Below are 11,344 nucleotides of genomic sequence, written 5' to 3'. Positions count from 1 at the left end.
AGCAGAAAGCAGCCATTTCACAATGATTTAGGAGGCTCCTGGCAGCGACACCACAAGAACAGGAGCATATGTTCTGAGAGTCTCCCCTGTACTTGCCTCTTTGGACCTGAGTTGGGTAGTTCTCGGTCATCATCTATGTGTGTCCTGCCCACCCCTCCCTATCCACCCCCCTGGCCATTTTCCTGCCCTGAGCCAATTCAAAATACTTGGCTCAAAGTTACTAGTGAGTCACAGCTCATGTTTTTTTTTTTTTTTCCAGGCGCCAACTGCTAGAATGAGCATGCTTCTCAAAGTGGTACTTAACCTAAATGACATAAAGAGGTAATTTGCTTTCCCTGCAAGGGAGGAGCCCTCTGGGGGATGAGGAAGTTTCAGATGGTTTGAATCTTTAGGGACCCAGTTCTTAGGAGGAAAGTTGAAAGAGCCTAGGTCCCTGCATCTCCCGCAATTCTTTTCTGGGAACAGCTTGGACCGTTTCGATTCGTGGGAAGACTCTCACAGGGAATGGAGTGAGGATGCTCCCAAGTACAGACTTGGAGGTGTTTCATGGCTTCCTCAAGGATACATGTGGGCTCCCAGCTGAACCCTCATCACAATTCTGCTTCCTGCAGGCGTTTGTGAGAGTCACATCTGTTCACATCCCCGGTCTAGGTTTCCTCCTCGTGGTCCCTTCCTTCCTGCTCTGGACTAGACTAGCCCTCACCCTGTGAGTCTGTGAATGGCCTGTGGGGGTTCTGCAGGTGACAGGGGAAGAATAGAACCTGGAAAAGGACAGTGACCAGCCCATCGCCACACAGTCGAGGAGTGGCGGAGCCAGAATCAGAGCCGAGCTTTCTTTTTGCCGGCAAACTTCTGTTGAGGTTTGTACTTAATCTTTTGGAGATAATATACACTCAAGCCCTTAGCACAGTGCCTGGTGTGTAAGGCACGCTGGCCTTCCTTTTCTGCAGACTACCCAAACCGATGGGCTGCCGAGGTGGCTCAGTGGTAAAGAGTCCACCTGCCACTACAGGAGATGCAGGAGGCGTGGGCTTGATCCCCGGGTCAGGAAGATCCCCTAGAGGAGGAAACGGCAACCGGCTCCAGGATTCTTGCCTGAAAAACCCAAAGGACAGAGGAGCCTGGTGGGCTACAGTCCATGGGGTCGCAAAGAGTCAGCTATGACTTAGAGACGTTGTGCCATAGCAGGGCTTCACAGGAGGGTCAGGGGAGTGCGTGGACAGACCCCTGGAGTGAGAGACTTGAGCTTTCATCCTGGTTGTCCACTTACTGCCTGGACAAACCTGGAGGGGCTGCATGGCCTCTGTGGGCCTCAGTCTTCTTATCTGTAAAATTGGGAGATTGGGTTATTATTTGAGATCCTTTCCTGTTGTAACTTTGCTTTGCAGACCACCTTAGTTGAGGTTGTCAAGGACTTAGAGTGTAGAGTGGAGTGGGGCTCTCATGTCTGTGGAATGAATTGCCCCAAATGAATAAGGAAGTCATGACAAGCTCAGAGTAATTAAGGCTTTATCATTGTCATATTGGGTGATGGTCAAAGCAAAGCAAAAGGATTTCTTGTACTTTTTGGCAGTCCAGCCCCTTATATCTCTCCAGGTCCCAGATGCCACTCGGCATATGCTATGCTGTGTTCCCACTGGTTCCCTTTCCAGCTCTGGAGGAGCATGACAGCACTAAAGGCTGGGCATGCTCGTGATTCCTCCTTCATCCTCCAGTACACTCACCTGCCTCCCCCCTCCAGATGGCAGCGAGAGTCTTGGGGGCCAGGAATTGCACCCTGGGGACTTCTGCTGAGTTTCTCCTGGGGCCCACACAGCCATTCCCCATCTGTTGGTCTAGAATTAAAGCCCAAGGACGAGAGAGGAGATCGGAGATAAGAGATAAAAATAACAGCTGGAATAGAGACCGTAGTCCCTCTGCCCCTCCATCATCTTACCTCCCATTCCTTGACCTGCCCTGCAGAGGGTGGCAAAAGGACTAAGTCAGTTCAGAGATTGGAGCTTTAGATTTCTCTTGCTCACCCCAAGTTCTCCTCTCTGCAGCGAGTTCGACTTTGTGGTGACCCCCACGAACCTCCCATTTGCATGTCTGCAGTGCCCCAGGTTGGCAACGACACGCTTCACTCCTCCAAAAGTTTTCATTCCTGTGGCGCCAAGGCTGGGAAACTTTAGAGAGCCAGGCTGTTCTGTAACTAACATCAATGTGGAATCCGCCTAAGCCTTGACTAATGTATTCCCTGCATTATTAAACACAGATTAAATATATATGGATATTTAAATGTAATGCGTTATTTTCCTAAATCTAGCTTTGCTTGATGTTCCTTTGACTTTTCATTGCTCATCGTTGACTCAGGGATCATGAATCACAGGCAGGAAGAAGCTGGAGTTTCTCAGCACCAAAGACTTCGCAATCCCATTACATTTGCCCAAGACACACAGCAGTAGTTCTCCCACCCAGAAAATTACTGCTAGGGTTCTTCACACGGGAATGTATTTTTTTTTTTCTTCTTCCTAGACAGAGCTTATTTCTCACCAATGATTCAAAGGCTAGGGCAGCCAGAGCCTGGCAGACTTGTGGGTTTGTTTCTGTTCTGCAAGAAAGCTTGTGTTCAGGGCAAGTCATTGAATAACAAATGCAGACACAGTGCCTTTTCACACGGACGGCACCTTCACCCACCCTCCATCAGCTGTACAGACTTGCTCTCCCATGGGTGCTTGGAGGACCCCAATAAGTTCTGCTTTATTTTCTTTCTTAAAATAATGTAGTTTATTTTTCAACGTTCCTGCTCAATACCCCCAACCTAACGGCAAGAAAATTAGACCCATCCACTAAAGTGGTACATTTGGAGCACAGGCTGTATATAACATATCACTCCCACTTGCATGCCCCGGGTCCCCTTCTGTAAGGGGAGGAATAGAGAGTGGGGCTTGATTATCTACAGTCTTTGCAGGCTCTGACTTTCTATAGATCTCTTGTGCTTCCAAGGAAGTCGAAGGGGGGATATAGATATTGTGCATTTTTCCAGCTACCCCTAAAACATGTTCCCCTCTTGGTCTTGGTTAAAGATTTTCCATTTGACGTCCATCAGTCGACTGATCAGGAGCTTCTGTTTATCTTGGGTTAGTGTGTTAGACCATATGCCATTGGTGTTCTGAGCCAGTTCATATTAGCTAACAAGAGCGATGGTGTCTATTTCTTTCCCATTCCTCATGTTGGAGCTTAAAATCAACCACTGAGGGAGTATTTACACCATGGAAACCAGCAAAAGCTAGAAAACAGGGCTTTTCTCCCCCTGCTGGAGAACTGCTTGTTAAAATTTGAAAGCACACTACTTCCATAAACTCCCGGAGGGCACTAATCAATTCCTATGGCTCTCTTTATAGCTAACTAAACACATACTAATGTTTACTGAAAGCTTTTAAATGATGAGCATAGAAGACATGTCAAGTAGCAAATCTTTCCCAGTTTGACTATAAATAAGTTATCATCTCCTTTGAGCACCATAGTCTACCAATGTTCCCTCTTTCCCACAGAATTGCATTATTGGTGTTATATTTTCTCAGTGGGGAGACACGCTTGATTCCAGCACCCATGCCCCTCTGAGTACGTTCTCCCTCTCCCGGTTGTGCTAACCAGCCCCCAGCTCCGGATTAGGAATCAAAGGGCTTAAGAAAAGATGCTTGTTTTCCAGCTTCCCCTGGACCCAAGACAACTATTGATAAACTCTCTCTTCCAACAGGAGAGCTACCAGAGCAAGCTGATCAAAGGGTTGTCTGGGAGGGGGGAAAAGAAGCAGACGTTGGTGTTCTTGGTGTAGAAGAGGCATACATGGCTGCACTGACTCCAGAGGCAGCTGCTTGTCACCTGAAAACCCTGAAGAAGGCAAGGAAAAGGCTAAGTTCACTGTCCACAATGTACAGTGTTTGCTGTATCTGTCATACAATTAGCAGCAGTGTGCCTGCTGACCTGGAAGTTCTTCACAACAGCTTGACTTTTATTATTCTTCCTAGATGACTTGTCTGGAGCCTGAGACATAGTAGACATTCAATAAACATTTATTAAGCTAGCAATTAATTTTATTTGACATCCATGGGTCTCAAGGGTCACAACATGAATGTGGCTGTGGTTGGGGGTGGAGTACAGGAGAGTGGCAAAGAGGATTTGTCCTTTTCCTGAACCTTGCTTTATTCTTTGCGCTTTAGTCAACATACTGACTGGGCGCCTAGAAGGAAAGGGGGTACATTCCAAGATGTTAAGACCCAAACATGAGAGAAAGGTTGAGGCAAGAGGGTTGCTGGGTGTTTGTGCATCACCAGCTCTAACTGTAAGAGGTTTTTCTCTGTTTTGTCTTTAAGAATGGACTTTTTAAAGAATTGATTTTTATTGGAGTATAGTTGATTTACAATGTTGCGTTAGTTTCGGGTGTACAGCAAAGTGAATCAGTTATGCATATACACATATCCACTCTTGTTTAGATTCTATTCCCATATAGGTCATTACAGAACATGGAGTAGAGTTCCTTGTGTTATAAAATAGGTTTTATTAGTTATCTATTTTATATATAGGAGTGTGTGTATATGTCAATCCTAATCTCCCAATTTATCTCTCCTCCCTGCCCTCCTCCCACCCCTGCTTCCCTCCTGGTAACCATAAATTTATTTTCTACATCTGTGACTTTAAGTTTCTGTTTTGTAAACTAGTTCATTTGTACCATTTTTTTTTTAAAATTAATGGATTCCATTAAGGAGCCTTTCAACGGAAAGTGTCTGCAGCTCAGGTAAGCAGGGAGTTAAGGTCTGCGAAGAATGGAATTTTCCTCGTGGTCGTACAGACTTGTTTTAACCACAGGAATGAACGCAAGATTCAACTTGTTTTCTTAGCTATTGTCTGGAACTCTCTCCACTCAACCGCCGGCAGCTGGAGGTTTAATGTGACATTTTTCTGAGTATTATGATTGCTCTCTGGGCTTCTCTGCACAGCTTTTCTTTCTTCTTTTGCTTCCCTCCTCCTGTCCTCTCATCCCTCTAGTCTTCAGGCGCTTTCCAGTAAGCAAGCACTTGCCTTTCTGCCTCCAGCCAGGGGAAGTCACCTGGGGCTGGTTTATTTACTTTGTAAAGATATGTGTCTCCTCTCCTTCCTGAACTCCCTATCTTGCATCTTGCGACTCTCCCTTGAAACCACAAGCCACCGCCCTTACCACTTCCCAAATCCCCAAACAGAGTGTAGACAAGTCTCCAGGGTGGTGAGCTCGATTCAGATGCTGTTGCAGCCATCAACAAGGGCTTCTCTACAGCCTCATCAACACAGGGAAAGAAGAAGCTCATTTTCTCTCAATAAATGATTGCTGCCGGCCCCCAAGCACTAAATACCTTCCGAGTCTTAGTTAGAGGTCTGTTTATGGATTTTTGCTTTCGATATTCCAGTCTCTGTCTGGCTCCTTCTAAGGTCTACCCAGTCCCAGCCCATCTTCATTCATTCATCTTTAATTGAAGCAGAGCTCAGAAAAAGTTACCCCCAAACTGGTTGACAAATTGGGGGTGGGAAAGATGGATTATTTCACAGGTCCTCTCTTTCGATTGCCTTGATATTGTGGCTGCATCTATTTCATCTTTTTGCCTGGTTGTCTGAGTTCTCCCCGTGTCCGAGGGTGACAAATGGCCAGAGAAAAGTCAGCATACCCTGAAACCTCAAGTAAGCTGAAAGCTCTGGGCATGCCTTCTCTCTGCCAATATTGCAATGAAAAAGCATTCCTGCAGACAATTATGTTTTTTATTTTGTTTTAAACCAGCGTTAGAGAGATTGAAATAGATTTCTTTCCAAAGCATTCCCCTTTGATGAGGTGCAAAAAGGTTAAACAAACAAGCCAAACTTTGGTTTCAACTATAAGACACCTTTATTCTAATTATAATCATAATGATCCAATGTGTTTGGGATTTTGTTATTTGGAATTAGAATTAAAAAAAAAGACATCCTGTAATTACCATTGAACTTATCTTGAGGCGTAAATCTAATAATTAAATACTTTCAGGTTTTATTCAGTGAGTAATTAAAATACAAAAAAAACCCACTGTGGTTTCTTTTCCAACTTTGTAAGGAAAGTTCAAAAATTATCAATGGAGTTCCATGGAAAGATCTGGATATTATTGTGCATAAAACACAATTCTTAACAAAGTTTTAATTTCAGTTATTTATAGTCCTCTGCCCTGGTGATCAGAGTGTTTGAGCAGGTGAGAAATGACGGAACTAGGAGTTGGATCTGGATGAAAAATAGTTCCTTCAAGAAAGGTAGCTCCCCAAACTCGAGCTTCATTTTTAGTGTCAGCAAGGAAAAGGGAGGCAGGTACTGTGCAATTTTTATGAGGACTGAGTTCTGTTTTCTGATCAGTTTTGGCAAAAATTAACAGGCCATATGCTTTCTCCTCCTGGAGGCGGAGTGAGATTTGGCAGCAGCAGATGATTGTCAAGTCCAAGGGAAGGTCTTGCTAAAGGGTGTGCTTGAGGAAACTGAGCTCCTTTCATGGGACCAGGCCCCAAACGTGACCAAACTCAAATTTGGATGGGAAGAGGAGGAGCGGACTGGTGTGGGGAAATGCCTGCTTAGATGGCAGAGTCTCTTAAGAAAAAGAATTTTTATTGAAGTATAGTTGATGTACAATATTATATAAATTGCTGTTGTTCTAGTCTCTAAGTCGTGTCTGAATCCTTTGTGATGTCCTCAGCAGAGTCTCTGCTCCCACGCACTTTTGCAGACCTAGAGAGAGGGGAGGAGGTTCAGCATATAGTTTCTCTATTCACTGGAAAGTTCTGGAACTCAGATTTTCAGAAAAATAGAAGTACTTCCACCTAAATCTTTAGGCTTGCTGAGTACAGTTAAATCCATCTGATAAGTGGAGTACCTTCCATGTCAGCTTGGGTTTTCTGCGTCTGCCTGGCACCAACCCAAACTCAGCAGGGAACACTTGCTGAATCAATCCACAGCTCCTCCTCCAGGTGAGGTAAGAACAAAGAAATGTCCCCCCGCCCAACCCCCAAGCAGTGGGCAATGGTCCATGGGTCTATGGCAGTAACTTCTTTAAGTTCTTCTTTCCAAAGCCCTTCATTTCCTGATTCTCTTTCGTTGTAGCCTAAAATCAGAGCCAAGAACTCCACGGGCTTGGACCCCATTTCATCAAATCTTTTCCCACACCTCAGTGATCCAAGGAAAATGAAATTAAATTGCTTCACCATAAAAAGCAAGAGCTGAGTCATTTATCTCAACTGAATAGAATGAGGTGGTAGGTGCTCTCTCTCTAAAGGCTCTTCACTTGGTTTAAAAATCACAATGAATTAGGACCTCAAGTGTAACCCCAATTAGAGACACGGCTGCCAAGCCTTTGGACGCAGCCTGACAGCATACCCATGATTCAGAGCCTGGTGTCAGCCCCACAGGGAGCTGCATCTTTGCGTTTCAAGTGGCTGCCTGAACAGAATCCTTTTAGCAAATGGCACCAGCGTATATTTTAGGCAAAACAGTCAAGATGGACCAATAACCCGAACACAGAATCTTCGTGAAGTACTGGGTGGGTGAGGCCCATACTACCACAACACCATGACATGAAGCGTGAAACCAAGGGTGTCATCACTCAGTCAGTTGCTCAGTCCTGTCTGACTCTTTGAGCCCCGCTAGGCTCCCCTGTCCATGTATTTCACAGCCATTGGCTTAGTGATTGCATTGCTGGGAACTCATCCTCAGAAAACATCAGGCAAATATACAAATATGCAGGGGCAAGAATGTTATAACATCATTACTGGTATGTACAGAAATCTAGAAACAACCTACATGTTCAAAAATTATAGTACAATATCAATAACATAACAGAACACAGTGAAGTCAATAAAATGCTGGTATATCGAGTTATATCTATCGATAAAGGAGGATGATTACAATATATGGTAAGATAAGGAAGTGTGTTGGAGAATATTTAGTCAAGTTTTGTTTGCTTTTTTTTTAAAGAACAAAATGGAAGTATTTTCTTGAAGTGTTTATATTCTGTTTTCTAATTTAAAATTTTTCTATATTTTCTAAATTTTCTATAATAAACATGGATTATTTGTGTTAAAACACAAGAAATGACACACGTGATAGGCCAAATAAAGGCCCCTCTCCTTAAAATGTTCATGACCTAACTTCTAAAACCTGTGAATATGTGAAGTTATATGGCCAAGGAGACTTTGCATATGTGATTAAGTTAATGATCTTGACACAGAAGATTAGCCTGGTGTATCTGGTGGGCCAGTGTAATCACTAAGGTGCTTATAAGAGGGAGGCAGGACAGCCAGAGTCATAAAGATTTGGAAATGCTTTGTGGCTGATTTTGAAGCTGGAGGAAGAGGCCAAGAGCCAAGGGACATAAGAGACTTCTAGAAGCTGGAAAAAAGCAAGGAAAACAATTCTCCCTTAAAGCTTCTACAAGAACCCTGCTGATACTTTAGTTTTAGCCTAGTGAGACTTTTGACCACCAAAACTGTCAGAGAAAAATTTTGTATTGTTTGAAGGCACTAATTGGGTGGTAATTCATTACAGCAGCAATAGGAAACTAATATAATCTGTAAAACCACTCCCACTACCGGGCCCTGCTGGGTGGAAGGTCAGTAGGAACAGCTACGGAAGACCTTTTGGTTGAGGGACAATCATTCTGAGTTAAATTTGGGGAAGTGAATAACTATGGGTAGACTGAGAGATTCTCATAAGAATCGTATCCCTAAATATTTTTTAGGTGTTTAATCACTTACTTTCCCTTTAAACTCAAATGCCAGGGACCTGTGTTTATTTTGTTCATCTCTGTATCCCTGGCATTAGTCCCATGCTCAGCTGCTAGTCAGCCCACGATCACTTACTCTTGAATGGAAAAATACATGGACGAGATTTCAAAACCTACTGTCTACCCTTTGAAGCCCACCTTCCAACTGATGCAGGAACTCAAGCCTGAGTTTCTTTTCCTTCTCATCCTCTCCCTTCCCTCCCTCTCCTCCCTGTCCCCCCCTTCTTCTTTTTTTATGTGTATGGTGTAGAATTGAAAGCCAAATGGGGTTTTTCGCTCACATTCAGGTGGTCTTTCCTTCTGGGTTTCAGAAGCCCAGGACTGAGCTTTCAGCATCTGGACACGCACCCACCCACACTCAAAACCACAAACAGCAACCATGGTACCGGAGCAGTCCTTTGACACTTGGTGTGTGTGGAGGAAAACACACAGGACTCCGCAGGGTCTGTTTCAGACATTTTGCGGATGCTACTTGGACGAGCTCTACAAGGAAGAGTTCCAGGTTCTCAGAACAGGCCGAGCCCTGGTGCAGGTACAAGAAAGTGGTCTGCTCACAGCCACCTGTGCTCGGCCGTCCCTTGAGGCCGTAGACTGACTTCTTTCACAAAAGCCTAGACTCCTTAGAGGCAGCTGGGGGGGAAGCAGTGGAGCTGGTCATTGGTTTTTGCTCTTGGGGGTATGTAGCCTGTTCCATGTGGAGTCCCCAAAGGCCACGTAGGGCTCCCACTGGTGACCTGCAGCGGAGAAGTGCCAAATGCCTACCTCCAGGCTCAACATCCCTGGCTCATCTTGGTTTAAGTCTCAGAGGGAAAGTAGAAGGAAGAACTCTCCAGCAGGTATACTGCACTACTTACAGGGAGCAGACTGCTTCACAAAGTGGTAGCTTCCTTTCTAGATGGGCAATTATCGAGGGAGAGTCTGAAAAGGCACTGACGCGGAGCGCTGTAAAGATGACTTCCGCTCCAGGTGGAGCTCAGTTCTATTGATAAAGACTCGGCCAACTCTGAATCACGTGACCCCAGGATCATTCTCTAGAGGCTGAGTCTGAGAGGCTGTTAGTAAAATGCAGCCATAGATAGTTAATGGGGGGAACAGGGTCTTAACCCCTGTGATTGAAGATAAAATTCAAGAGCTTACAGAATAAAGTAATGGGGGCTTCCAACCACTGGTGGTCCAGTGGTTAAAACTTAGTTCTCCCAATGCAGGGGCCCTGGGTTCAATCCTTGGTCAAGGAACTAAGATCCTGAATGCTGTGCAGCCAAAAAAGAAAAACCAAACAGAACAGAATCAGTCATGGAAGGGGGTAAAGAGGACAGATGATTTCACAAAATAAAAATCCCCTGTGTCCTAAATCCACAGAAATCTTAAATCCACAAACGTGTGGGATTACGAGGTTCAGTCCATGCGGTAGTCAAAAGAGATTCACTTCAGTTCTGCTAGAGAGCAGAGGGATGGATTAAACGCTATCTATAGCTTCTCTCATTGTGAACGGATCACTTTTCTTCCTGGTCCAATTTGCCCTCATTTACACAAAGCTGGCCATTTGTGCCTCCCCTGGTCTCACCCCTGCATTTCCACCTGTCAGTCATGAGCAAGGCCAGGTGGGAGGAGCAGGGAATTCGATTTGGATGTTGTTTCTCTGCTGTTGGAAAATCTCGAGGGACTTTCTTTCATGTAGCTAAGAGTCACATCTCAGGAGGGATTCAGGTCCTCAGGGAGTGGGACAACTCCGTGCTGGCAGCTTGCCTGCTGGCAGCTAAACCCACTGCTGTGGGAGGGCAAGGGGGCCTTTTGGAAAAATTGCACCAGAAAGCAGACCTGACCAAGGGTTTTTGTTGTTGTTGTTATTTCAATCATGAAATCTTAGCACTCAAGCCTAGTAAGATGGTGCTGATGAACCTATTCGCAGGGCCGCAATGGAGATGCAGACATAGAAAACAGACTTGTGGACTTGGGGAGGAGGGAGAGGGTGGGGCGAAAGGAGAGAGTAGCATGGAAATGTATAACTACCATATGTAAAATAGACAGCCAGTGGGGATTTGCTGTGTGACTCAGGGAACTCAAACCAGGGCTCTGTGATAACCTAGAGGGGTGGGATGGGGTGGGAGGTGGGAGGGAGGTTCACGAGGGAGGGCACGCATGCCGGTTCATGCTGGTGTGTGGCAGAAACCAACACAATATTGTAAAACAATGATCTTTCAATTAAAAAAAAGAAAAGATCTAGTAGATCCTGGACATGGTTTGTCTACGGTTCTTCTACGCATTCAGCAGACTGAGGCCGCTGCTTTACACAATTGTAATGAAAGGACTGTTACTTGGAGCGTGCATTCAGAGGTGATCAGATCCAATATTCCTCATGTTTTCTCTTCTTCCATGGTTTTCCTCTGTTTTCACGCCTACCCACGCTGTAGCAGGTACTAAAGGCACAAAGACCAGGGAGTTTTTCAAATACTTCTGTCTTAGGGTAAAGTCTAAGAGCTCTTCCTTTTCCCCCAGGGCCACCACACTGAATCTATATTCCAAAAACGAAAATTGCAAAATCA

Source organism: Giraffa tippelskirchi, chromosome 5, assembly GCF_054371585.1.
Source record: "Giraffa tippelskirchi isolate mGirTip1 chromosome 5, T2T-mGirTip1v1.2.pri, whole genome shotgun sequence".
NCBI lineage: Eukaryota > Metazoa > Chordata > Mammalia > Artiodactyla > Giraffidae > Giraffa > Giraffa tippelskirchi.
This window is presented reverse-complemented; position numbering follows the sequence as displayed.